This window comes from Brienomyrus brachyistius, chromosome 16, assembly GCF_023856365.1.
Source record: "Brienomyrus brachyistius isolate T26 chromosome 16, BBRACH_0.4, whole genome shotgun sequence".
In the NCBI taxonomy this organism is placed as follows: Eukaryota; Metazoa; Chordata; class Actinopteri; order Osteoglossiformes; family Mormyridae; genus Brienomyrus; species Brienomyrus brachyistius.
The window spans coordinates 6,318,208-6,344,320 of NC_064548.1; positions in this window are offsets into that span (position 1 = coordinate 6,318,208).

Below are 26,113 nucleotides of genomic sequence, written 5' to 3' on the forward strand. Positions count from 1 at the left end.
TTCAATGCCACAGCCCCTTCATTGCCACAGCCCCTTCATTGCCACAGCCCCTTCAATGCCACAGCCCCTTCAATGCCACAGCCCCTTCAATGCCATAGCCCCTTCAATGCCACAGCCCCTTCAATGCCACAGCCCCTTCAATGCCATAGCCCCTTCAATGCCACAGCCCCTTCATTGTCACAGCCCCTTCAATGCCACAGCCCCTTCAATGCCACAGCCCCTTCAATGCCATAGCCCCTTCAATGCCACAGCCCCTTCAATGCCACAGCCCCTTCAATGCCACAGCCCCTTCAATGCCATAGCCCCTTCAATGCCACAGCCCCTTCAATGTCACAGCCCCTTCAATGCCACAGCCCCTTCAATGCCACAGCCCCTTCAATGCCATAGCCCCTTCAATGTCACAGCCCCTTCATTGCCACAGCCCCTTCAATGCCACAGCCCCTTCAATGCCACAGCCCCTTCAATGCCACAGCCCCTTCATTGCCATAGCCCCTTCATTGCCACAGCCCCTTCAATGCCACAGCCCCTTCATTGCCACAGCCCCTTCAATGCCACAGCCCCTTCAATGCCACAGCCCCTTCATTGCCACAGCCCCTTCATTGCCACAGCCCCTTCAATGCCACAGCCCCTTCAATGCCACAGCCCCTTCATTGCCACAGCCCCTTCAATGCCACAGCCCCTTCATTGCCATAGCCCCTTCAATGCCACAGCCCCTTCAATGTCACAGCCCCTTCATTGCCACAGCCCCTTCAATGCCATAGCCCCTTCATTGCCACAGCCCCTTCAATGCCACAGCCCCTTCAATGCCACAGCCCCTTCATTGCCACAGCCCCTTCAATGCCACAGCCCCTTCATTGCCATAGCCCCTTCAATGCCACAGCCCCTTCATTGCCACAGCCCCTTCAATGCCACAGCCCCTTCAATGTCACAGCCCCTTCATTGCCACAGCCCCTTCAATGCCACAGCCCCTTCATTGCCACAGCCCCTTCAATGCCACAGCCCCTTCATTGCCACAGCCCCTTCAATGCCATAGCCCCTTCAATGCCACAGCCCCTTCAATGCCACAGCCCCTTCATTGCCATAGCCCCTTCAATGCCATAGCCCCTTCAATGCCACAGCCCCTTCAATGCCACAGCCCCTTCATTGCCATAGCCCCTTCAATGCCATAGCCCCTTCAATGCCACAGCCCCTTCATTGCCATAGCCCCTTCAATGCCATAGCCCCTTCAATGCCATAGCCCCTTCAATGCCACAGCCCCTTCAATGCCACAGCCCCTTCAATGCCACAGCCCCTTCATTGCCACAGCCCCTTCAATGCCATAGCCCCTTCAATGCCACAGCCCCTTCAATGCCACAGCCCCTTCATTGCCATAGCCCCTTCAATGCCATAGCCCCTTCAATGCCACAGCCCCTTCATTGCCACAGCCCCTTCAATGCCATAGCCCCTTCAATGCCATAGCCCCTTCAATGCCACAGCCCCTTCAATGCCATAGCCCCTTCAATGCCATAGCCCCTTCAATGCCACAGCCCCTTCATTGCCACAGCCCCTTCAATGCCATAGCCCCTTCAATGCCACAGCCCCTTCATTGCCACAGCCCCTTCAATGCCACAGCCCCTTCAATGCCACAGCCCCTTCAATGCCACAGCCCCTTCAATGCCACAGCCCCTTCATTGCCACAGCCCCTTCAATGCCACAGCCCCTTCATTGCCACAGCCCCTTCAATGTCACAGCCCCTTCAATGCCACAGCCCCTTCATTGCCACAGCCCCTTCAATGCCATAGCCCCTTCAATGCCATAGCCCCTTCAATGCCACAGCCCCTTCAATGCCATAGCCCCTTCAATGCCACAGCCCCTTCATTGCCACAGCCCCTTCAATGCCATAGCCCCTTCAATGCCACAGCCCCTTCATTGCCACAGCCCCTTCAATGCCACAGCCCCTTCAATGCCACAGCCCCTTCAATGCCACAGCCCCTTCAATGCCACAGCCCCTTCAATGCCACAGCCCCTTCAATGCCACAGCCCCTTCAATGTCACAGCCCCTTCATTGCCACAGCCCCTTCAATGCCACAGCCCCTTCATTGCCATAGCCCCTTCAATGCCACAGCCCCTTCAATGTCACAGCCCCTTCATTGCCACAGCCCCTTCAATGCCACAGCCCCTTCATTGCCACAGCCCCTTCAATGTCACAGCCCCTTCAATGCCACAGCCCCTTCATTGCCACAGCCCCTTCATTGCCACAGCCCCTTCAATGCCACAGCCCCTTCAATGCCACAGCCCCTTCATTGCCATAGCCCCTTCAATGCCATAGCCCCTTCAATGTCACAGCCCCTTCAATGCCACAGCCCCTTCAATGCCACAGCCCCTTCAATGCCACAGCCCCTTCAATGCCACAGCCCCTTCATTGCCATAGCCCCTTCAATGCCATAGCCCCTTCAATGCCACAGCCCCTTCAATGCCACAGCCCCTTCAATGTCACAGCCCCTTCAATGCCACAGCCCCTTTATTTCCAGGGCCCCTTCAATGCCATATTCCCATCTTGGTAGTGGAAGGGTAATAGGATCTGGCTACGTACCAAGATGAATCAGACGAATAATACTACTGTTTTTGCTCTTCATTTACACTATTGTTAGTTTGTATGCCTTCCTACAGAGAATGTTTGTCATCTCATACTGATTTTGTGGTTTAAATGCCGAATGAGAAATGTCCAGATTAAGCCTGTCATTACAGAGTTCACTGCCTACAAAATAAAATATGTGGACACAATTTAGCATATCAATTTTTCATTCTTTTTAAACAAAAATGTTGCTGCACTAATATTTAATATGTCATTCCTAATTTAAAGACAAAAAAAATTATCCTTTATCACCAATTCCTTTGTGTCTGTGTATGCGGTAAGTTACATGCAAGGAAGGGAATAATAGTCTGCATCAGGAATATTTATTTTGTTTTCTCTTCCAGCACTTAGATTCTAAATTACGAATAACAAATAGTAAAATGAATATATAGTTGTCACACCCGGCTCGTACGATCCTCGTGTGTGCCACGCCCCCCTGATTATCCACCTGTGCTTCCCTGATTGTACCCAGCTGTACCCTGTTTTGCCATGTCTTGTCTATTTCAGCCCACGTCTTGCCCCGCTTTTTGTCCGTCACTGATGTTAGTTGATGTCCGTGATGTCCCGTTCTGCCCGTAACCATCTTCCCCTTAATAATTCCCCGGTTTTCCCCGTATTCCGCCTGCCTGCCTCGTCATTCCCTGCCTCCTACCTGCCCGTCCGCAACCGCGAACCCTGACAGTAATATATTTAAGAACATTAAGTTCTGCGGAAATAATTTCGCTGGGATATTTGGACTTTGTCCCATGAAGGGGAATCAACTGGGAGCGATGTTGGTGTTACTGTTTACTGACAGACATAGAAACATGTAAATCTACCCACAAATACATTGGCTTTAGTTGTACCCATGTATCTGTCGAATTCAACTCATATAGGACATTATTCTTACATTAGCCAGCTGGCTCATTAACTGTAGTCGGTAATCACTTCTGATACACCAGTGCACTGATTTAGACACAGCAAAGATTTTTATGTACTTATTATTCAGTTGTACAAGCAAGACTAAAAAGAAATTTAAAAACAAAAATGTCATCCTCTTATCCAGCTAAAACTGTTTAACGCATCTTATCCCAATGGACAGAAGAGGAACAGCATAATTACAGTTAAATAGTGTGGAGGCACAGGAGAGAGCTCTGTGTGAGGAAGCCCTCAAGAGCATTTATTTAGGGACAGTGGCAGTAGACCATAAGCTGACGGTGATGTGGGATTTGTGGTCTCTTTCTTAATACCGAGAGGTGCGGTATGGGGTCGACACCCCTGCCGATTGACCTGTCAGAGGCGGCAGTCCCCTGGGGGCGCAAACTAACAAGGGATGTGCAAACCACAAGCGACTCACTAACAAGCTGCTTCCTATTGACGACATGCGAAAGAGGATCCTGCCCCCCCCCCCATTGTGAGGATTAGCATCCACCAGGCAATGCGTCCTGTCCACATTCCTCCTGGCTGACTCTGTGTCTTTCCCAGGAAATCCGCGGCTGCTATCCCGCTGTATGGTGCTGAATGCTCATTCCTGCGCACTCACAGAATCACAATGTAAATCATAAGAATTAAAGTGTTTCTTTCTAGAGCAATGTACAAGAGATCACTGATCTTTGTTCCATACAAATAAAAAATACCCGATTGCCCCATTTAATGTTCAGTCTTTTCTCTCCATCTGTCCTTCTTCCAGCTGCATATCCTTGTTAGGGGGCCCTGGAGCCTGTCTAGGGCCCTTGGGGCATAAAGTTGGGGGACACCCTGGACAGGATTCCAGTCCATCATGTGACACTCACACACTGAGCAATCTAGAGACGCCAGATGTCCTACCTGCAAGATTTTGGACTGTGGAAATAAACAAGGATACGAGGAGGAAAACCCACCCCACACAGACAAAACACAGGAAACTCACACAGAGCTGAGGCCCAGTTTGAAATCCCAAGCCAAGAGCTGTGAGGAATTTATTTGTATTTATTTATTTTAAATTAAAGCAATTTTTTTCTTCCGGTGCTAAAAATAATTATTTTTCAACATAGAGTTAAAGACAGAATGTCAGAGAGCTAAAATTATTTACAGCTCTCAATGTGGAGTTTGAGCATTTATAAAATTATCCTATTTGGGGATTATAGCTCAACATTTTCTAAGAGATTTATAAGAGGGCTAATATAGAAAAGGCTCAGTGTGAGACACCAGTGAGAATCGTAGCCTATACCGTGATCCTTCCTGAGCTGGTATTTATAACACGGTTCTGAATGAACTTCAGCTGACATACAATGCTCACTAACCGTTTACAAAAATATACTCTGTCAAGAACTTCAGTTTTGGATATAAAATAAAAGAGTGTGTACAGATTTTAATTATAAGTTCTCAAGTACAGCCAACTTGGTTTCATGCTTCAAAAATCCTTGCTAAAAAGTGACTTGAAATTTCAAGTATCATACCATCCATGCATCCTCCTGAGCTGCTTGTCCAAAGCAGGACCATAGGGGTCTGAAGCCTATACTGGAAGCTACAGGTGTAAGACAGAGAATAACCCTGGATGGGACACTGGGCCATTGCATGGCACACTCACATATCATTCACACACACCTGGAGGAAAGCCAAGGAACGCACACACTCCACACACAAGGAGCCCTGGCAGAGACTTAAACACTGATCCCAGAAGTGTGAGGCGACAATATTAACTACTGCACCACTGCCCCCCCCCCACCCCAAATAAACTTGCATTCATTTATTTACTTTTCAATCAATGCTCTTTAGTTGGTTACAGTAATTACTTATTCAGTGACAGTATTTATTTATTTGTAGGATCAACTAGACCTGACTAGGATCAACTGTTAAAAGATGGAGACAGATGGATGGATGGATGGATGGATGGATGGATGGATGTAGTGTGAAAGTCTGGTATGGGGGAGATGGTTCTTATTTATGTTTTTTAAGCCACCGTTTTATAACCCGTGAGACACCCCCATAAGTCCCCCTCTAGAAGAGAGCGTTAATGATTGTTTAGACGTAGCTTTGTTGTTTGCTATGACACCCTGGTACTGAGCAGAGACATGACAGCTCTCTGGGTTCAGTGATCGGGTATCTCTCTTACTGTGTCTGTACTGTCATTTTATTATCAGCTTTCTGCATGCCCTGATCTTGGCTGGGAAGCATTGCTCTGGGATGCATTGCTCTGGTGAACTTGCGAGAATGCATCAAAATTAAGATGCACTGATTGGGAGAGTCCTTTAATTTTGTAACTGCTTGTCTTGGGTTACCTAGAACCGATCCAGGAAGCTACAGGCCAAAAGGCAGGGAACAACCCAGGATGGGGCAGCAACCCATTGTAGGGCACACTCACACCCCGTTCACACAGTCAGTTTGGTAACACCAATTAACCTCAGCATGTTTTTGAACTGTGGGGGGCAGCTAAAGTACCCAGAGAAAACCCCTTGATGACATGGGGAGAACATGCATACTCAAGAAGTCAAAGCAGATACTCAAACCCTGATCCCAGAAGCAGGAGGCAACGCTGCTAACCACTAAACCATTATGTCACCTGTATGACTTCAATTAATGATACGCTGTTTAAATACATACACACTGCTTCTGTACCAAGGAAGAATATGGTAATTATTGAGAATTATTCTCAGAATTCAATACTTTTTATTATATCAGCCCTGCTATGTGCCCGTAGCCTCTGGGATAGGCTCTGGATTCTCCGTGACCCTGAATAGGATAAACGGTCACGGAAAATGGATGGATGGATGGATGGATGGATGGATAATTATATCAGAACCAGCTTTATACACTTAAATGTCCTCCATATTATGTAGTATTAATGGATTTTGAGATTAGTATCTGTATTGAAATTACTTTGGACAATCCAATTTTTTGCTTTGATACATATCGGGGTTCTAAGTAGGTGAAGCCAAAATTCCACACACATACACACACTGAGGCTCATTCTTTAATGGAATTTGATAGCACAATATGCACAAAGATGTTTACCGAAACACACACAAGGCAGGCATCTTCAGAGTGGGGGACCATTCACATTAAAAATGAGGGGTTTGCTGTGCATGATGGGAAGATGGTGACATCACTACAACGCAAGGTTCACAGCTCCAGGTAATACAAATGCTTAAAAGTTCATGCATCTGATTAAACTATTCACATCCTTGGGAAAGTGTTGGAAAAATGCTCTTCATATAAAAATAAGAAGCAGAAGTACATTTCACAAAGGAAAACTAGCAACCTTCAGAGTAAAAGGCTTATCGCTTTTATAAATTTTAACCACCCTGCTGCTTGTCCACGGCAGGCACACATTTCAAAAAACATATTTAAATGCATATTCTCTTAGAAGAAAAGACTGGCAATCTCAGACAAAAGGATTGTAAATGTTATTACATACATTTTTTTTCTTAAGGTCCGCCAAGACTTCTGGTTGCATTATTGCAATGTAAGCAAAAGAAGGAAAAGAAATGTTCTGTTACTGCATACCTGTTAGCCCAAAGCCTGATGCACTCCTCTGCCTGTGAGAGTTTGTGTTTATTGTAATACTCAAAATCAAAGTTCAATTTGTCACATGTACCGGTATACGGAGTACTGTGTGCAGTGAAATGCATGTTTGCCTGATTCTGGGACTGGGCAAAAGGTGGCGTTAGTGTAAGACACAGAAATATAAATGGACAAGACGTTAAACAGTAAATATTAAACACTGAACAATTATATTGCAACTGGCAGTAAAATGACAGATAGTGCAAAGAGTCTATGTATAAATAAATATTTTCATATGTACATATAAACTGAACTGTGTGTAAGCTGAATAGCCTGTTGCGTGGACCCTAAATACTGTCGGAGTTCAGCACAGAGAACAGACTATAGCTCGGGTACATCGTTTGATCTAGATGTTGTTTGATAGCCTAATCTAGTCTATGAGGTTTCTATGTGTGACCATAGTACATAACAATGAATGTTAATGTTGTGCAATGTCTAGAATTTCATGTAATGATTACCTGAACAGAAACCATTGTTTTATCACAATGTGTTATGTACATACTCTGTTAGTACAGTGTTATGCTGTATATGCATGTGCCATAAGATGCAACAATGAGAAGATGACTGTCTATCGATATGACTGTGATAGTCTAACTATGTCCTTTTACTGGATAAATGGTATGGAAGATGGATGGATGCATGGGAGGGTGGATGGATAATCTGCTTGTCAAGTGGTTTGATAAGACAAGCGTCTGTACCACTTAAGTAAATTAACAGCCAGAATGACCATAGTGTTGGTATAAATAACATAAAACTATGAAGATGAAAAAGAGACATTATGCTGTGAATACTTATTGGGTAACATAATCTTGTGTAAGATGGCTGTTCATGTTTTAAGGCTGTGGGTGTGGAGGAAAATAAATAAATAAAAACCTTAAAGGCCAAGCCGAATTAATTTCAGAACACTCAGAGTTTGCTACATTGCAGTCTGAACCGAATATAATTAATGAAGGTTAATGGTATTAGAAGACAGGGCATTGCAGGGAACGGAATAAGAGAAGCTTAATTAGATACCTGGAACCTTTAAAGAGAAAAGTGTACAGTACTATCAAATACATTTTAGACTGTGACCATTTGGCCATAATTCTGTGGCTATAACTGTCAATATTATTATTACCCACAATCCTGATAAGGGGTTAGATGTATCAATAGATTTATTTTTATTATTTTTTTTCTTAATCTTATTATTTAGCAACTGCTAGAAGAAACACAAGCACTGAAAACTGCCTTCTGTCTTATGTCTTCAAAATAGAAATTTCCTCCGTTTGTCAGACCAGTTTTTAAAACACCCCATCCGAACAAACGTTTGTTGTAATGCATTCCATGTTGAAGTGCCGGTGATAAAGATTTGTCGATACAAAACACTGCGTACAACTCATAAATCAATTGCCCAACATTGCTGGCAGAACCACAGAAATTTTAACCGCTCAGTTGAATTCACAAAGGAAGGAAGTATCTCAGAGTTTTATCGGTATTCCCAGCTGTCCTATATGATTCACAAACATTGTGCCAGGTACCTTATTAGGCACACATGTATTTAAATAACCAGAATAAGTGGCACAGTGGCTTTTCAGACATCACTGTTGCCATATACAGTATGTCAAATGTTAGGGGTATGTATCCCACCCCTGCTTTGTGTGACTGGCGTTTGCATGATCTTTTCCGCAGTACAAAGTCATGTGGTTTTGCAAGGTGATGTCACGCAATTGCCCACTGGGTATGCCCTGTGCTGGATTGGCATCCCTTTCAGGGTGTCTGCCAGGCCTTGTGCCTGAGCTTGCCTGGGACAGACTCCAGGTCTCCTGGGAGCATGTGCTGGATAAGCATTTGGAGGGATATATCAGAATAAAACAGTGTAAATCTCAAAGACTGATGCTGCACAGAGCGATACGAACAGGCCTGTAAACTTAGAAAATGCTGAGATAACAAATTCAAAAGAAAACTAAGGGGTCCATCCAATATTAAGGGGGAGGCATCCTACACTCGACCAAATGATATCAGTGATACTTGGGAAATATAAGTACTTTGGTCATCTGTGTTTTCATTCTACAATCACCAAACATACAGTACGGAAAGGTCTTTTGTTTTCATGATATAATTCCAAATAAGATTTATTTTCAGGCATGCATCAATAAAATTTAAATAATTAGTAAACCAGTGTAAACTTTATCCTTGGAAAGATTGTATGTCGTGTGAAAATTTCATGATGGATGCTCTCCCGGTGGGTATTAGGGCTTACAGTTTGTATGGACTATATGGTTTTTCATTACTGGTTAAAAGAATGGATTGGAACTGCAACCAGAATGGGGGGGGGGGTGTCAGCAAATGGCAATAAAAATAATTCGGGTCTCGCAAGTACATTTTTCATGATTAGAGTATACAGAAAAAAACCCTGACAACATATAAGACTGACCATCATTCCCCACATATAAGCTAATTCAAAAATTAACAACTATATTCATAATTAATAATTTTAAAGTTATAAACACATATGGAGGAATAGTTCTAAAAATAACGGAGCTCTGGTGGGATTTCAATATGTAACAACATTTTTTCCCCTAACAGAGTAACAAGTGAAAATGTTTAATATAAGGGAAGTATTTGTTATTTTCATGCAACTTTCATATCTATATCTCCTGCATTAGTTAGAGCCAGTGTCTACACACAGACCTTTGTTTACTTTGTTCATGTTACAGCCTGCACTTGGGTCACATTCCTCTCATATTCCTTAGATGACTGAGAGTTGGGAATGATCTAGGAACCTTCACATCCCACTTTTCACAGTATGTATACGGAGATGCAGTGCTCCAGATTTAAGGAATCCAGTGATCTGTGTCTTCCGGCCATTAATGACCTAGTTGACTGTAGCTGTGTTTTACATAGTACTTGTTTCGTTTTGGTGTTGGCCGACCCACAATCCAAGACCATGTTGTTCGCCAGAGTAAGGTTGGCTTCCTCCTTCCATAGAAAAGCTTAGCTTAATTTAGAGTGTTGTTTGCCATGATAGTCCCTTTAAAGTCCATGACAGCATTGATTATTGTTATTATGACACCACCTCTGAGCTTCCTAGTTAGTTCATAAAGTTCTCCTGTGGATATGCTCAGTCGCACCCTTCACTACAATCTATGAATGAAATATTAATATCTGAGGCTTCTGTGGCTTAACACTCTACACCTCTGCCTGGAAGATCGCCGGTTCGCATCCTGTGGTCGGCAGACTGATGTCACCGTTGGGTCCTTCAAGGCCTTCAACCCCAACGGCTCCATGGAATAGGTAACCCAGCTTTTTCAATTGTATGTTGCTTTGGATAAAACCAACGACTATATACGTGAGTAACTGCAAATATCCTTATCATGGTGTGCTTGCCCCCCCCCCCCGAGCAACACTGGGTATAAAACTGGGGTGCGATGGAACGCCAGTCCACCAAAGCGTGCAGACTCCACACATACAGAGCGGAGGCTGGATTCAAACCCCCATACAATGGGGAGTCCTACAGTATTACATGCTCATACAGTAAGGTTTTCACTTCCTATATGGAAGACGTTAAAATAAATGAGACTGCTATGTAGGCTGACACCCCCCCCCCCCCCCGCACTTACCTTCCCCTTCACCCTCACCCATTATGCCCCCCTTGGTATGGAACTTTGTTTGCATAATGTATTAGAGCAGGAGGGCAGAGTGATTACCTCAATCAGTCAAGGAGAGTATCCATTTCAGGTAAACCGCAGGGAGTCAATGAAGCAGAGAGACAACCAGCTGAGAAATATGAATTTTATTTATTGCCTCCTCAGACTCAGTTTAAACGCATCAAAAATGTTCTCGGCATAATTACAAATTCTCCGGGCAAAGCTAGTGAAAGACTGCTCCACACCAAATGGAACACGACTAACAATATGATAAATAACGCAGATAATGCCACCACCTGCTCTTTTTTTGCAGTGCTGAATTTACTATATTCTCTGTTGTTATACTGTGGCACTGTTCATACTTTTGTAGTAGAATTTCATTTTTCCACTGTGGTATGTAATGTAGCATTTCAAACCCGTGTTCAGAGATCTTCATGACAGCACATTTTGTGAGACACCAAAGTGGAGCTCATAGCTTCTGCCATGCAGGTTAGCTGTGAAGACTCACAGGTTACATTATCTTCTGGTGAGAAAACATGCCAAAGAAAATGAGAAGCTGCAAAGTGCAGTGATGTTAACACGCAGTAGCCTTTCCCTTCCTCAGCCCAGTACATTCTGTCCTTAAGAAGGTTGCTGCTGTTCATAAATTGCTGAAAATTGTACTTGCACAGCGATAATTCACAAAGCATTCACACAAAAATACATTGACAGTATCACTGATTACAATGATGTGCCTTTAACATCCTGGAAAATAACCTCTGATTTATTGTTAAAGCAAAAGTTTTCACTGAGATTTTGGAGCTTGCCAATGCCCTATATATTCCAGAATGCCAGAAGTAACACATAAGCCATTTCTTTCGATCATATACATAAACATCCAATATTACAAGTAAGCTGATATGCTGATGTTTTTGCATTAGAATCTTAACCTTTGTCCTGTGTTACTTTTCTGTTCCCATCTCTTATGTTAGACGGATCGGTGCCGACCCGTGTCTTAAATCAGCCATAAAATACCCTCAAAACAATAATTTATCATCCAATTTGTTTCTTACCTCTTGGTTACCTTGTCAAGTTTCCTTATCCATGAAAAGATTGGTTTTAATATTTTTGGTGTGGCTTTCTGGACTTTTCTTTTAACAGCAAACCTCTTGTTCTCAATAAAAAAAAATAATGGTAAAATAAACCTCAAGAGGTTAAGATTATATAAATAAACTGAATTGGTCTTATCTTACCATATCTTATGTTTGGGCATGCCTTGCCCAGTTATTTTAAAAAATGTATTTATTTTGTTTAAATGGAGGTTCCTGATGCAGTACACAAATTTATGAAGTGCGTTTATGTATTTTAAACTTACAAAGGGGTTGGTGCCGACCCGAACACGTTAGCAAGGTTAATATAAAATAGATTAGCATTACAGATGCTATATATATATACAAACACACACATGCACATGCAGACACACACACCATGATGCCAGCAGTAATGCCGGTGTGTCTCTCCACAACATTTGTAGGACTGGCCCAGTCCTCTCGGCGCCGCCGTACGTGCACAGAACAGTTATCCGTAGTAATGCAGAACCGAGTCTCTTTGCTGAACGTGGTACGATGCAGATCATCGTCAGTCCATGCCTCCCAGTTACAGCATCACTCCAAACACAGCAATCTACTGTATGTACTGGTGTTAACTGCAACCTACGCATAGAACGGTGAACTCGTACTCTAGCTGATGCCAAGTCATCGAGACACGGTGCGGGACGACACTGGGTGTTTTCGAGAGTCTAATACCTGTGTTTGGACGGCAGGCGCAGATGTCATGGGGTTCTGTAATGATTGGTGCATGATACGACAATCCTCCCTTGGTGTGGTCTGTCTTGGGCGTCCAGAACCTTCACGACATGTGAGGCTGCTCTCACGTGCCCATTGGTTCCAACCTTGGGTGACTGTGACATCTGCATGCCCCACATGCCGGGTAATTGCACGAAACGACCACCAGGCCTCATGCAAACCCACAATGCGACTCAATCAAGTGCTAATGCGTCTACGAGGCATCCTCTGTGTCTGGCGACTAGACATGCCAGCTCCTTGCAAATCGAATCATTTACATACCCATCTCTGGTCTGCATGTGTACCAAATTACATCCAAATCGGACCATTACTTCCGGGTGCTTAGCTTTTTTTTGTCACTGAGTGTGTGTGTGTGTGTGTGTGTGTATTATATTGTGACCCAGACCAGGATATATAGATGAATCAGATATATTACAGAGTAATTGCTGGTTATTAAAGCAGATTGACCATTGAAATAGAAAGGTAAAAGATGCTTTGAAGCAATCACTGCCTTTTCACTAAACGAAGCATCGTTTTATTTGTTCATATTTCCTTAGCACATGTTGCTTCTGGTTTCAGTCGTGATCTCTGATCTTCATGGATGCCTTAGCATACTTTTTGCTCTTCTGATGTATCCAAACAAAATCTTTTTTTTCCTATTTGGGCTTCTCAGACTTTTCATTTACCTGCAATAAGTTTACATCTCCTCTTGGAGAAGAAGAACGCTTTAAATCAGTGCACTTCTAAGGAAACTGACGGATCCCATAACGCTGGGGAGAAAAAATAAAGGATGCTTGTGGTCCATGCAGCCAGAAGAAAGTGGGTGAGCTTCAAACCGGCAAGCCTGGAAATGCGAGACTACAGCAATTTCTCCGGAGCCACTGTGAGCCTCTGCCCCCTCCTCACTCAATAATAAATGGTGCAAAAACAGTCATGCAGCCAGTCTGTTCCAACGAGGAGTCGGCTACCTGCATGAGCCCATACACGGGTATGCCTTAAACTGTGTGTGTTGTCTTTAGCGGCTGCCTGCTTAGCATATCAGCCGGCTGGGTGTTTGCATGGCCGGTGTAGGGGAAGTCGGGGGAGTCACTCAGGCATATGAAGCAGCTGTCGGGGACACTCGCTCCCATCATGCACACCATTTCTGAAACACCTGCTCTCTAATTACTCAGATAGTGCTGCACTCTCCCTGCTGCGTCAGGGAGGGGGAAGAGGGTCATCCCACGCCCCCCCCCCCCCCCCCCCCAAATCTCCAGCTGCCAGGCTCTCCACTCTGAGGGCCGAGAAGCAATTGGGCAGGGAGGGTGCTCTCGGTTTGTTGGGCCGCTGGCTTCTTTGCATAAATCCCCATGCTCTCTGTTTTTCAGGTAATTTGAGTAGCATTTTCTGCCGGAGTGCACACGATAATATCAGCATTGCGGTGCATGTATGTTCTGCTTTGGCAGTGAGTTTTGAAAGGATCTGAGAGTCTGCATTACTATGAACTTCCTGTCAGGAGGCTCATGGAAAGCGGTATCTCTAAAGGTCAGGATTGCGATTCAAGTTTATTCTGTCATCTCAGAAAGGTTTCAGGCTCTAGCCATTATTGAGCAGTCACTGAAACGGCATAGATAAATGAGTAAGTAATTAAAGTTACCATAAGCACTGTTTTATCTTCAAAGGTTTTTGAAAGGTACAGTGTCACCAGTGACTGGATAAGTCTATTATAAATCATTTGTGGACCAGTTCAATTAACATCATGTGTTTTGAGTCTGTCACTGAAGCATCTAATAGTTATGAACTAACTAGGAACAGACACAAAGGTGCAAATATCCAGAAACACACATGCTCTCAGAAATTGATTTTTTTTTCTTCTGAATAAAACGTCCCGGCTTGAAGACAACACAATAACTGCCAGATGATTCTGCTTTAATTGTGTTAGGACCTCATCAACCTGGGTAACACTGTTGGAGTATAATACATAATTGATCTCAATCTCCCAGCTGTTTTTCCTCCTTCATATTTAACAACAGCGTAATCCACTTTAGCGGTGTTTTGAAGATTGTCAATTTAACTGTGCCAGAATAATTGAAAATGATAATTCCTTTATTATTAGAGGATTAATGGTCGTCATGTCAGGCACGTTTTTAAAAAACAATGAATACATTTATATAAACAGTCCCGCCCGCCCTCTCTCTCTCTTTCACTATAGAAACCAAATGATTTCAGTCTATCAAGCAATCATTCACGAAATTAGCTACGCCCTCTTATATCCTCGCAACTTCCAGTATCAAAATATCACTTTCTTTATAATTGCACCAGTATAATGCCAGTTTATTTCAGATTTACCTTCACTCCTGTCCGTTTTGATGTGATTTCTGGTCAATGATTATCCCTATTGTAGTCAAACACATTTATTTTACAACAATGCCCATTCCATTTTAAATGTATTTTATGTGTACAGCAGTAAACTGAAAACATAAAGAATCAATACATTATCCTGTCAATAGCAGTATTAATTGTTGTTGCCTGAGTCACTTTAAAGTATCGTATATAGAGACACTCGATAATGCGCCTGACTTTTGGCAGTGCAGCCGGATAACAGGTAACTGCCATGCAACATATTATTTTAACATTGTGCAAATGCAGATTGCTGTGTCCTTCAGTAGCTTTAAACAGCAATGGATGACAGCCTTGACCAACAGCAGCCCCTAGAGGTGCCCCGGATGTTTACTTTATTATAATAATGATAATAATAATAATTATAATTATTATTATTTTTAATAATAATAATAATAATAATAATGAAACTGCCACAGCTTTTTTTGTGGCACATCAGTTAAATATTATTCCTGCATTGCTTCAGAATCATAGTGCCTAAAGTAAGTTAGCATATATATATATATATATATATATATATATATATATATATATATATATATATATATATATATATATATATATAATATTAAGGGGAAAATGCAATAAGAGAATCCTATATGGTTTCCTCCCATAAGCTACTATTAATTAATAAACAAAAAGTTAGATAATTTAATTGAATGTTGTATTTATTATTAACCATTTCTCCATGTGTCTTCCATGCCCTCTTATTGCACCGGGTCGTTTTGAAGGAGCTCCACATCGCATCTTGGGATTTCCAGACTCTGCCTGGTCTTCCTATTGGCTGCCTTGTAACAGTGCTCGCCCCTGTCTGTATTCGCACGGCCTGCGCGGAGAGCGGGAGCAATTGCAGTTTGCACAGGCACCAGCGGGCAGATGGGAGCAGGAGAATGGCAGCGAGGCCCCCAGGGGGACAGGCTGAGGATCTTGGGCCGCAGAGGGGGCAGAGTAGATAAGACAAGTCATTGTGTAGCCAGTCATTTTCAATAATGCACATCCTTGCCTTCTCCCACCTGCTTACACTACAGCATTACTGGCAGAAATCGCATAAACACAGGGAACTCGCCAGTGAAATGGCCCACTGTAATTATGTAACAGTTCACTCTCTGTAGTTTCCTGTTCTACAGTCCCAAAAACTCTGAGCAGTAATACATGATGAGAGTTATAAAGAACCTGATAACTGATTCTATTAATAGTGTAATGCTTGCTTGTTACAAATGATTCAGCTTAATCATTAGACAGATTGTTTGTGTCTTTTCCATCCATTTTTCCAGCAAAATGAGCATTTCTTTCAATGACATATTCACGATGAAGCGTTTTTTTGTCTTCCTGACAAAACTCCTTTTCAGATAAAAATTCGCAACATTAACTATTCATTTAGTCGGCCCATTTATCATATTTGATATAGTATCGATATTTTGCGAGCTAGTCATTTAAAATGCAAAGTCATTTACTGTAAAGTATATTTTCCCAGGGGGAAAAAATGGGAAAAGAAGGATTTTCTAGTAATTTTTGCCCTTTAAATGAAAACAATAGTTTGTATAATATCCACCTTGTCGTGATAGCTTATAGTGGTCTTCTAAAGTAAAAGATTTCAGTAGTGCAGATAATTGGGCAGTGGGCCTTTGGGGTTAAAAACCAACACAGAGTTAACCCAGTGCAGTGGTTAGCACTGTTGCCTCACACCTCTGGGACCCGGGTTCGAGTCTCCACCTGGGTTACATGTGTGTGGAGTTTGCATGTTCTCCCCATGTCATCGTGGGGTTTCCTCCGGGTACTCCGGTTTCCCCCCACAGTCCAAAAACATGCTGAGGCTAACTGGACTTGCTAAATTGCCCGTAGGAGTGCATGTGTGAGTGAATGGTGTGTGAGTGTGTGAGTGAATGGTGTGTGAGTGCGCCCTGCGATGGGCTGGCCCCCCATCCTGGGTTGTTCCCCGCATCCTGCCCATTGCTTCCGGGATAGGCTCCGGACCCCCCACGACCAGGTAGGATAAGCGGTTTGGGAAATGGATGGATGTTAACCCCATGAACACCCAGGATAATGCCTGAAAGTCTGGCTGATTTCCATCATTCTTTTCATCTCGAAACTTAAAAATGTTTCTTTATGAGAGTTGCACTTCGCTGTTCTGCAGCGGCAATTTCCTGTAGCTATAATAACCGTGGACAGCATAGTATCAAAACACTATGTTTTAAAAATTCCACTGCAGACACTGACAACAGGCAATTTAAAATATGTTATTTTGATACAATGAAATAACTATTCAGCACACAAGTTGTTCATATACAGTAATTTTAGCAATTATCTCATAAAACCTTGTACTACAAGATATGAATATTGAGTAATATACAATACATACATACAGAAAACCTATCTAATCGTTGCTATGACTGACAAGCAACTACAAGGACCACTTAAAACATCCTGTCAGAGAACACAGCCTGGCTCGTTAGCTCAAGAAAGTCTTCCTTTGTGGTGAAAATGCGATTCGCTGCTTAATTTCCTGCGTCCAAGGAATGGACAGATGAAAATCAATCTGTATGTTAAGTTTCTCTCACTGAACCTGCAAATGACAGCCATTATCCAGATTTACATTTCCCAAGCAAGAATAATGACTATAAATCATGGGGCGTCGCCAACTCAGATAATTACAGTGTGAATGGCTGGCAAGAAGTTTGCCAGGAGGAAACAGTGAGGGCAGTCTATGGGAGGAAGACGACAGTGAAAAATGTGTTTGATTTCCATGCGTTGAGGTGCACGTGCAAGATGGAAAGAACGTGTGTATATGCTTTTTTCTTCAAAACCAGGACACCATTTTTCTTTTTAACTATCCTGTTGGAGGTGCTGTCAGAGGCAGTCCGAAGTTGTCAATGATGCCGATATTTTGGAGACATCTCACGACTCTTTTAGAAGTTCAGAGCAAAGCACGTGGTATGAAAATGAGAACTGGAACTGGGGCTTTATTTGTGTGTGTGTGTGTGTGTGTGTGTGAGTGAGTATGGGTTTAACAGAAGCTGAGGGGCAGCACACAATGAAAAGGCGGTCACTTGAATGTCAGCACAAGGAGAAAGACACAGGAAAACAAAGCAGGTGTCAGGCTGCTGGAGGTGCTAAAAGAGGCGCGTTGAGCATTAGGGTCTGGGAGTCCTTGTGAGGCCGAGAGAGAAAACAAGTCACTTTTATGTAATGACTGGGAAAATAGCACAAGCTACCTGCAGGTATCTGTGCCAGGATGCCACTCACATAGTATCAAATATCCGGCTTATCAATATCACACATACTGTACAAAAAGTGAAAAAAGCTAAATCAACATAAGACTGCCTTCCATCTTGGTCTTTAGTCGGACTTGCCATGTGGAGGGAGGGTGGATGCTGGTTTCTCTCAAATCTCATTCTCTTCTAAGTGCTAGTGGGCAGCACAAGCTGTAATTATAGGGAATGTATCATACTTTGGAATCCCATCAACAACAGAATAGTCACATCTCTGTTGGGCCCTGGAGTAAGGCCCTTATCTCCCTGAAAAATACCCAGAAGAAGCATATATATATATACCAGGGTATAAGGCAGGGAATACCTGGAATTGGACACCAGTCCATTATATTGTACATAAACAGTCACATTCTACATGTAGCTAATATTCCTAATTCCTGCTTTTTGAAAAAACTGAAACTAAACACACAGTGTCTATGGTTGCATTCAGACCAACCCTGTATCTTTTTCCCATAGTTAGTACCACTTTAATTTCACTGAGGTTTATAATCTCTATTTTCAACAGTTTATATGATTTCTGACTTTATTGTCCGGTTTATGATGCTGATTTCCTGTAAAATCAGTTAGTATGCAGTGATATCAAAAAGCAGAGCTTGGGGCTCGTTCACGGTCACACCCAGGTCAGCAATCCGCATGGCGGCAAAGCCTGACATGTGTCACATGTGTTTAAGCATTTGCTTCGTAGCCTGGGGTGAATGACTCGTCCTGAGCTGTGATTGGAAAGTTTGGATGAGATCCCTGATTGCGCTCGTGTGCAGGAGATGACAGGCTGGAACAGCTCCATCCTGCATGGCTCATTAGAGAAGCACAGAGCAGGGGGGGTCCACCTGCCGGCCCCAGCAGCTCTCCCATGATGAAGACAAACTCCCCTTTGCCCGCGCAAACTCCCCAGGACCTTCAGTCTCTAAGCCATTTCCATTCCCTTGCTTTCTTCATCAACAACATCTCTTCTCAAGCACTTACTGAGGCAGAAATGCGCAGGCAATGCTTGTGAGGACTTAAGGAAGAATTAAAATATTCCTGGTACATGCTGTACATAATTACCGGGCAAGGCTGGAAAACGTTTGCAGTCGGTGCGCTTCATTTTCGTTTATCTGAAAACACATTATAAAAGGACTTGCACAACAGATAAAACACTGTTATCCCAAACAGATCTTTAAAGATAAACTCCATCTTTGTACAAAGACAGCATTTAAATCAAGCCCCGATCGCTATAAAACTTCAAATTTGATGACATTTTCATCAGAAGTTAATGATCCAATTCTGATAGCCAGGCACCTGTCAGAAATTGCTAGCAGTAAAATAGCCCCATCAGAATAACAATTACGGAAAGCTGAAGAAATCATGCACAAATGTGCTTGGTTAACTTTTGAAAGCCATGACAGCAGAAGCTGAATATACTCTGAAGAGTCTGTGAAGGCAAAAGAGCTGTTAACGTCATGAGAGCTTGAGAAAGTGGTTGCGATTTAATGTGAAACATTAATATTAGTAGACATGTAGTAATACATTAAATATACTCTTTTTCAGTGATGCAGGAAGGATAAACGCAATGCAAAAACAAATACTCCAACTCATGATAAATTTGCACAAACCAGTTTTCTGTTTGGCTGTGCAGTTCACAGTTGCCAATATATCCCTTGTGTGTATGGATAACTTAAATCTTTAGCGCAGAAAATTATCCACATTGGAGGATAATTGTCATTAATTTTAAAATATCAGTAACACTTTATAAAATTACAAAAATGGCCTTAAGTAAACACACTCATAACAAATAATGCATTCATCAAACATTATAAACATGGCTATGAATATTTATCAATGGCATAACATTATAGCCATGTGTATTATGCATTATGAATGCTTATGAAGTTCTCATCTGTAATGCACTATAGATACCTTTACAAAGCATTATAATGGTCTGTGTCATGGCGGGGCTTGGTGCAGGTAGGAAGAAGGTGACGATCCACTTGCGACTGAGACAAACAAGGGTTTACTGAATTAAACAGAACACACTGGAGCAAAGCACAAATTAAAGGGGTCAAAAACTAATGGAAAGAAACCATAAAACACCAGGGAACAGAGAAACAAACACAACTAGGAAACACAACTAGGAAACACAACTAGGAAACACAACTAGGAAACACAACTAGGAAACACAACTAGGAAACACAACTAGGAAACACAACTAGGAAACACAACTAGGAAACACAACTAGGAAACACAACTAGGAAACACAACTAGGAAACACAACTAGGAAACACAACTAGGAAACACAACTAGGAAACACAACTAGGAAACAATCAGCACTCCTTACACACAGTAACAGGAATGACATCAGACTGAAGAGCAGGACAAAAGCAGGCATTTAAATACACAAAGACAACCAGGGTAGCGAGGGAGCAGGTGCAGAACGTTACTAATCAACCAATCAACAGAGGCACAGAGTAACAAGCAAGCAACAGGTGAAACAAATTAACACAGAGCCAACATACTGGGGAACTAAAACAGACTAAGGAACCTTCACTTAACACAGGAATACAACATTAGGGTAATAACATGACACAGCAATACAAGCAGTGGTGAACCAAACACAAGCAAGGCACAGCTTAAGAAGGAAACAACGAACACTAGGGAATATGAGGCTAGTCTCAAACCCAGGACTGGCAGGTTTTAATTTTCTTAGCCACACACTCAATCCACTGAACTATGCAACAGTCTTGGTCACAAAGGCAACACACAAGGGTTATTAAACAGGCAGTGACAAGATGGGCTGGCCGGTGACACCTGCTGGCCAAACGAGAAGGGACACGAAGGGCAGGGCTGGAGGGGCACTAACCCTGACCGCTCTGTATAAGCACGCTCTTTAAGGATGCTTTATAATGCATTATAAAGGTACCTATAGTACATGATAGATGAGAGCTTCATAAGACAGTCGTAACGCATAAAAACATACCTATAATTAAAGGCATGCCTTTTTTAAAAATGCTTTATGAACACATTATAATGCATTATATATATATATATATATATATATATATATATATATATATATATATATATATATATATATATATATATATAAAACTGACTTCTTTGTGGGCCCTAGGCTGACATGGGCAGGGGCCCACCTAGGGTGGCCATTTGAGCTATTTTTTGTAGCTGACAGAGAAATGAGAAGGAATTGAAAGTGATGAAACACCAATAATCAAATCGAAGCTTGGGGTGCCAGTGGTTAACTTACCGATCAGGGTGGGGGCAGGAGTGCTGTCAGTAAAATCCACCAGCCGGGGGGAGGGGGATATCGTGCCAGTGGATCGATCAGCCAGATTGGAGTTTTTCACCATTCCCTCTTTTGCCGTGACCACAGGCTGTAGTCTAGGATAGACTATGCCCTGAGGTTAAAGTTAGTCTTGATTTTTTTCATACTTTTGTCTAATTGTGTTCTCCCCACACCTTTTCACAAATTGTGTACCACTCTAGTGGGACAGTAACAAAGACACAAGAGATCTAATGTTAGTTTTGTATCTTTTCACTGTTATTATTGTTATTCTCTTAGGCTGACTTGCGCCAGTTTGCCTGGCAATGAAACAAACGGTAGCCTACCACTAGACTCCTGTATGAAAAAAAAAAACCTGTATAGCGTTAAATATCAAAGTAGAGATGGTCCATTACAGCCAAGATTGGGGGGGGGGCACTTTGTTTATATCTAAATTATCATCTATATTTTAAATTATGTTATTATCTCATACAGCCATAAAGGTAACTTCTCAAAAATCCAACCGCCCCTAATTTTTGGGGGCCCTAGGCAGTTACTTACAGTTGCTTTATGGTAAGTCGGTCCCTGGATAGAACACTGAGCTGAGTGATATGTGGAGAGGGAGCAGCTGACAGGGAAGTGAAGACTTGGCCAATCACTCATTGCTAAGTGATGGAAAAGTCAACCTCCAATCGCTATTGGAGAACATGCCTTTTCTCTGATGAAGCTTTAATTAAAGTAAGCAACCCCCAGTTAGACTGACTTAAAATGTTTTTTTTTTTTTTAGATGAAGTGTAACCTGCCAATGAACAGATTCTGTTTTTATTGCAAGGACTGTTCATCTCTGAGCTGGAAGGAGACAACCTGTGAACTACAACATGCTTATTGATATACAGTGAAGACGTGCTAATCACAGTTCTATTTTAGAGTGAGTCAAAATATTTGTGATACAAAAAAGTTGTTATTTGGGGCAAAATATATTTGCAAATAAGAACAGTGAGCCAGATAACTCCAAGTAAAATCTGCGTTCACAAAAACACGTCACAGTATTGGTTTGTCCTAGAAAATTATTTTGTTTTTCTCCTTTTGTTATGCAGTCCACCCCCCCCCCACAAAAAAATAAATAAACAGTCCATATGGTTGTTCTCTATCTGAACCAGTGTCAAGTAAAATGGAAGTAATGAGTTCAGAAGACCTGGGAAGAAGGTTGGAAAAGTAGTGAATGATATTGATATACAATAGTCAAGGTCAAAGTTCATGAACCGATCCTGTAAAATCGTTTTGTTGCATAAAGGCATATATACTGTTACTTCAAAAAGCATAAAATTAGCAAGCAAAGTGTGCACCACATGAATCAATTGTACCATGACACTAAATATGACACTAAATATAATATGTGTTCAATTTTCATGATTCAAGCAAGCATGAAATTTATCAGATATAAAAGCACATGCGTAAAATGTGTCATAACATTGCATCATCATTTGTAAAAAATGCAAAGATCTTTTTTGAATATGTGGTACTTTACAGTGATAAAAGTAAAAATCAACGAAGAAGTCTCACTTCTGTTCTGCTTTTCATTGGTGTGGAACCAGATTCCCCTCAACATCGTGACTCGGCTCCTCTTCCGTGAGTCAGGATATGAAAAAATTGAGTGTATCACATTCACACCTGGGATTTCCACACTATTAGGTCATCAAATGACTGTCATCTATGAGCTTGATCTGCACATAAGGTCGGGGACTTTTCACCTCCATGCAGTTAAAAAAAATAGCTGGATTTCTAAAAGCAGAATGTAGTAAAATATTGTGCCGCAAACCACCACATCATTAACAGGGGAATGCAGCTAATCTGTCGGGCATCCAATAGTTTATCCTGGAGAGAGCTGGGGATGGGGGCTTCATCCTATTCTAGGTAGCACAGGACACGCAGGTACACTCATGTAACAATGCATTTTGTCCTGCCCCAATCATCCGCTCCTTCTGTGTTTACCAGCTGTTTCTCCTTGTTGTTAATTAGTCCTGTGTATGTAAGTCTGCGTGTAAGTTTGGTTACCCAATCCGGTCATTGTATTGTCATTGTGAGTTTGCTGCATATTCCTTTGTTTTTACTTTTTGATTAAACCCCGTTTTCACTGATCGCTTGAATCCTGTCCCTGCTTCCGCAGTCCGTGCCCCAGCAGTATGTGACACATTATGTAATAACACCACTTTATGCATTTCCTCGACAAAAGGTGAATGGTGGTCTCCATTTTTGTTGTTTATTACATAACACACCATATCATTACATTTCATTTCAACAAAGTACAACTCCTGAATCTTGCAATATCCACCACAATATGTAAAAGTTCAAGCTGTCTATTATAAAATGTGGCAGATTATTACAAAATGGAGATATTGTTACATAATGAAGTGAAAATCTGTTACACTTTTTCCAGTTATTACATAATTTAGTGTTATTACATAATGCATTATTACAATCCTGGACACATATATTCATAGACAAAGGAAAATTTAATAATTTCCTGTTTTAGGAATGTAGTTTTGGGAAACCAGAACTAGGGTAGGACTCCTGCCTTGGAGGTATTAGGTAAGACCGGTACCCCCTGAGCCACACTAGCAGTTACTCATTAAAGGGGTTTTATAGAACACATTTGAATAGTTTATTTGGAAAAGTTAGCAGATGACCTGAAATGTACAGTACAGCTCAGACGCAAGTTCAAGTATAGCTTCTGTGCTTTCCTCGCATATTCACATTCTACGTGTCATATTACACACGTGCTGCAACATGTCAATGATCGGTTCTGCGACTGCATATTAACAAAACAACTTGGTTGCCTGAATAAACCACATTTTTATGTGTCTGAAAAGTGAACAGTGGATATGAATAGTCTACACACCTTTATCGAATTTACAGTTTTTTTGTAAAAAATCAGGATAAATCATGCTAGAAATTTTTCGATCTTGAATGTAACATTGAAACCAATACACATCAAGAGTGAAACAAATAACTAAGCAGTAGGGAAATAAATTTAAAGAAACAAACAAATAAAACACTATAGCAGCTTGGTTGAGTTCAGAGAGCAACCACAATCAAAATCATGTTTACGTAACATTCATAAATGAAAGAAATTTTGATTTACCTAAAACGAAAATCTGAGGTACCATGGCAGTACCATGGTCGCATCAGACTTCTGCAGACCAGGGTTTAAGTCTCGTCTCCACCCTGAATCTATGTGTCTGGAGTCTGCATGTTCCCCCATGCCATCCTAGGATATTCTCAGGTTCCGTCTAGAGTCCAAAAACATGCTAAGGTGAATGGAAATTGCTAAATTGTCTGTAGGTGTGAACTTTTATTGCTGCATTGTATTGGACTAGTCATGGTCCACAAAGAACTGACAAAAACAACTGTGGCACCATGTTTCTGAAAGGTAAGGAAAGGGCCCTACTTGCATGTGGTAACGTTCTTCCATGTATTGCACATGTCTGGGCTGTGGGATAGGGTGGCTGGACAAACTCAATGTTCACACAAAAGAGCACCCAAGTCATCTAAATCTTGTAAAAAGCTCAATCCTATCACCCAAACCATGCAGAAACAAAACATCTAATGAGATAAAGATGGGTTTAAGCCTTTGGCCTTAATTTTAGGGACATGTTTGGCATAGAGACAACATGGTTCCAAAGAACTCTGAAGCATGGTGCTGCTTCATTCTACGGGATTGTTTCTCTTCAGCCAGTCAAAATAGATGGATAATACCTAACTCCAAATATCAAGCTACTCTGGCAACAGGAAAACCTGTCGGCCTGTATCGGAAAGTTTAAAATGAAGAGAATATTCACCTTCCAATATAAAAATGACCCAAAGCACACATCCACATCAACCAAGAAATCAATTCAGAAAAGGAAGATCAAAGTTTCAGAACAGCCCAGTCAGAGCCCAGACCTGGGGAATGACCTAGCGATCCTTGTGCAAAGAGGGTCCCCTGGCAATTTCAAAGAGTGACAACTTTTTTGCAAAGAAGAGGGGGGAAAATTGCACAGTCCAGGTCGGCTGTTGATAGGGACTTATTCACAAAGACCTACTGCTGTAATAAATTATTGCCAGTTCCGTGTGGACCTTGGCCCTCCCAGTACGGAAAGTTCTGAAAAGATGCCACTTACCTTTGGAAATGATTTAGAATTGTGAACACTGCTAGACCCTCCACCATTAAGGTGTATGCGACCAAGGCCTTTTAGGGTTAATTTCATGTATTTATTCTGTTAATTATTTATTTGATTTCCTTTTGAACTTTGTTGGTCGCAGGGTGACATTAAAACGTGTCACACATTGGATCTGATCTGGATTTCTGGCTTTGCATCGCAAAATCCTGCTATTTCAATGAGATGGTATCAATCTTCTACAGTATATCCACTGTTCATAGCTGGGAAGCAGTAACTACATGACTAAATGGTTTGGGCTTGGGGATTAAACTTGATGTATTGCATCATTTGTAGCTTTTTGCATTGACGATACTAAAATGAGTTTAAATAAGTGCTGTACTTGGCGTGTACTTGGCACACAGAGTTATATTACAGCAGGTCAGCCAAAGGTATAATACTGGACTGGCCCTTTCGAACTCTAGGCTC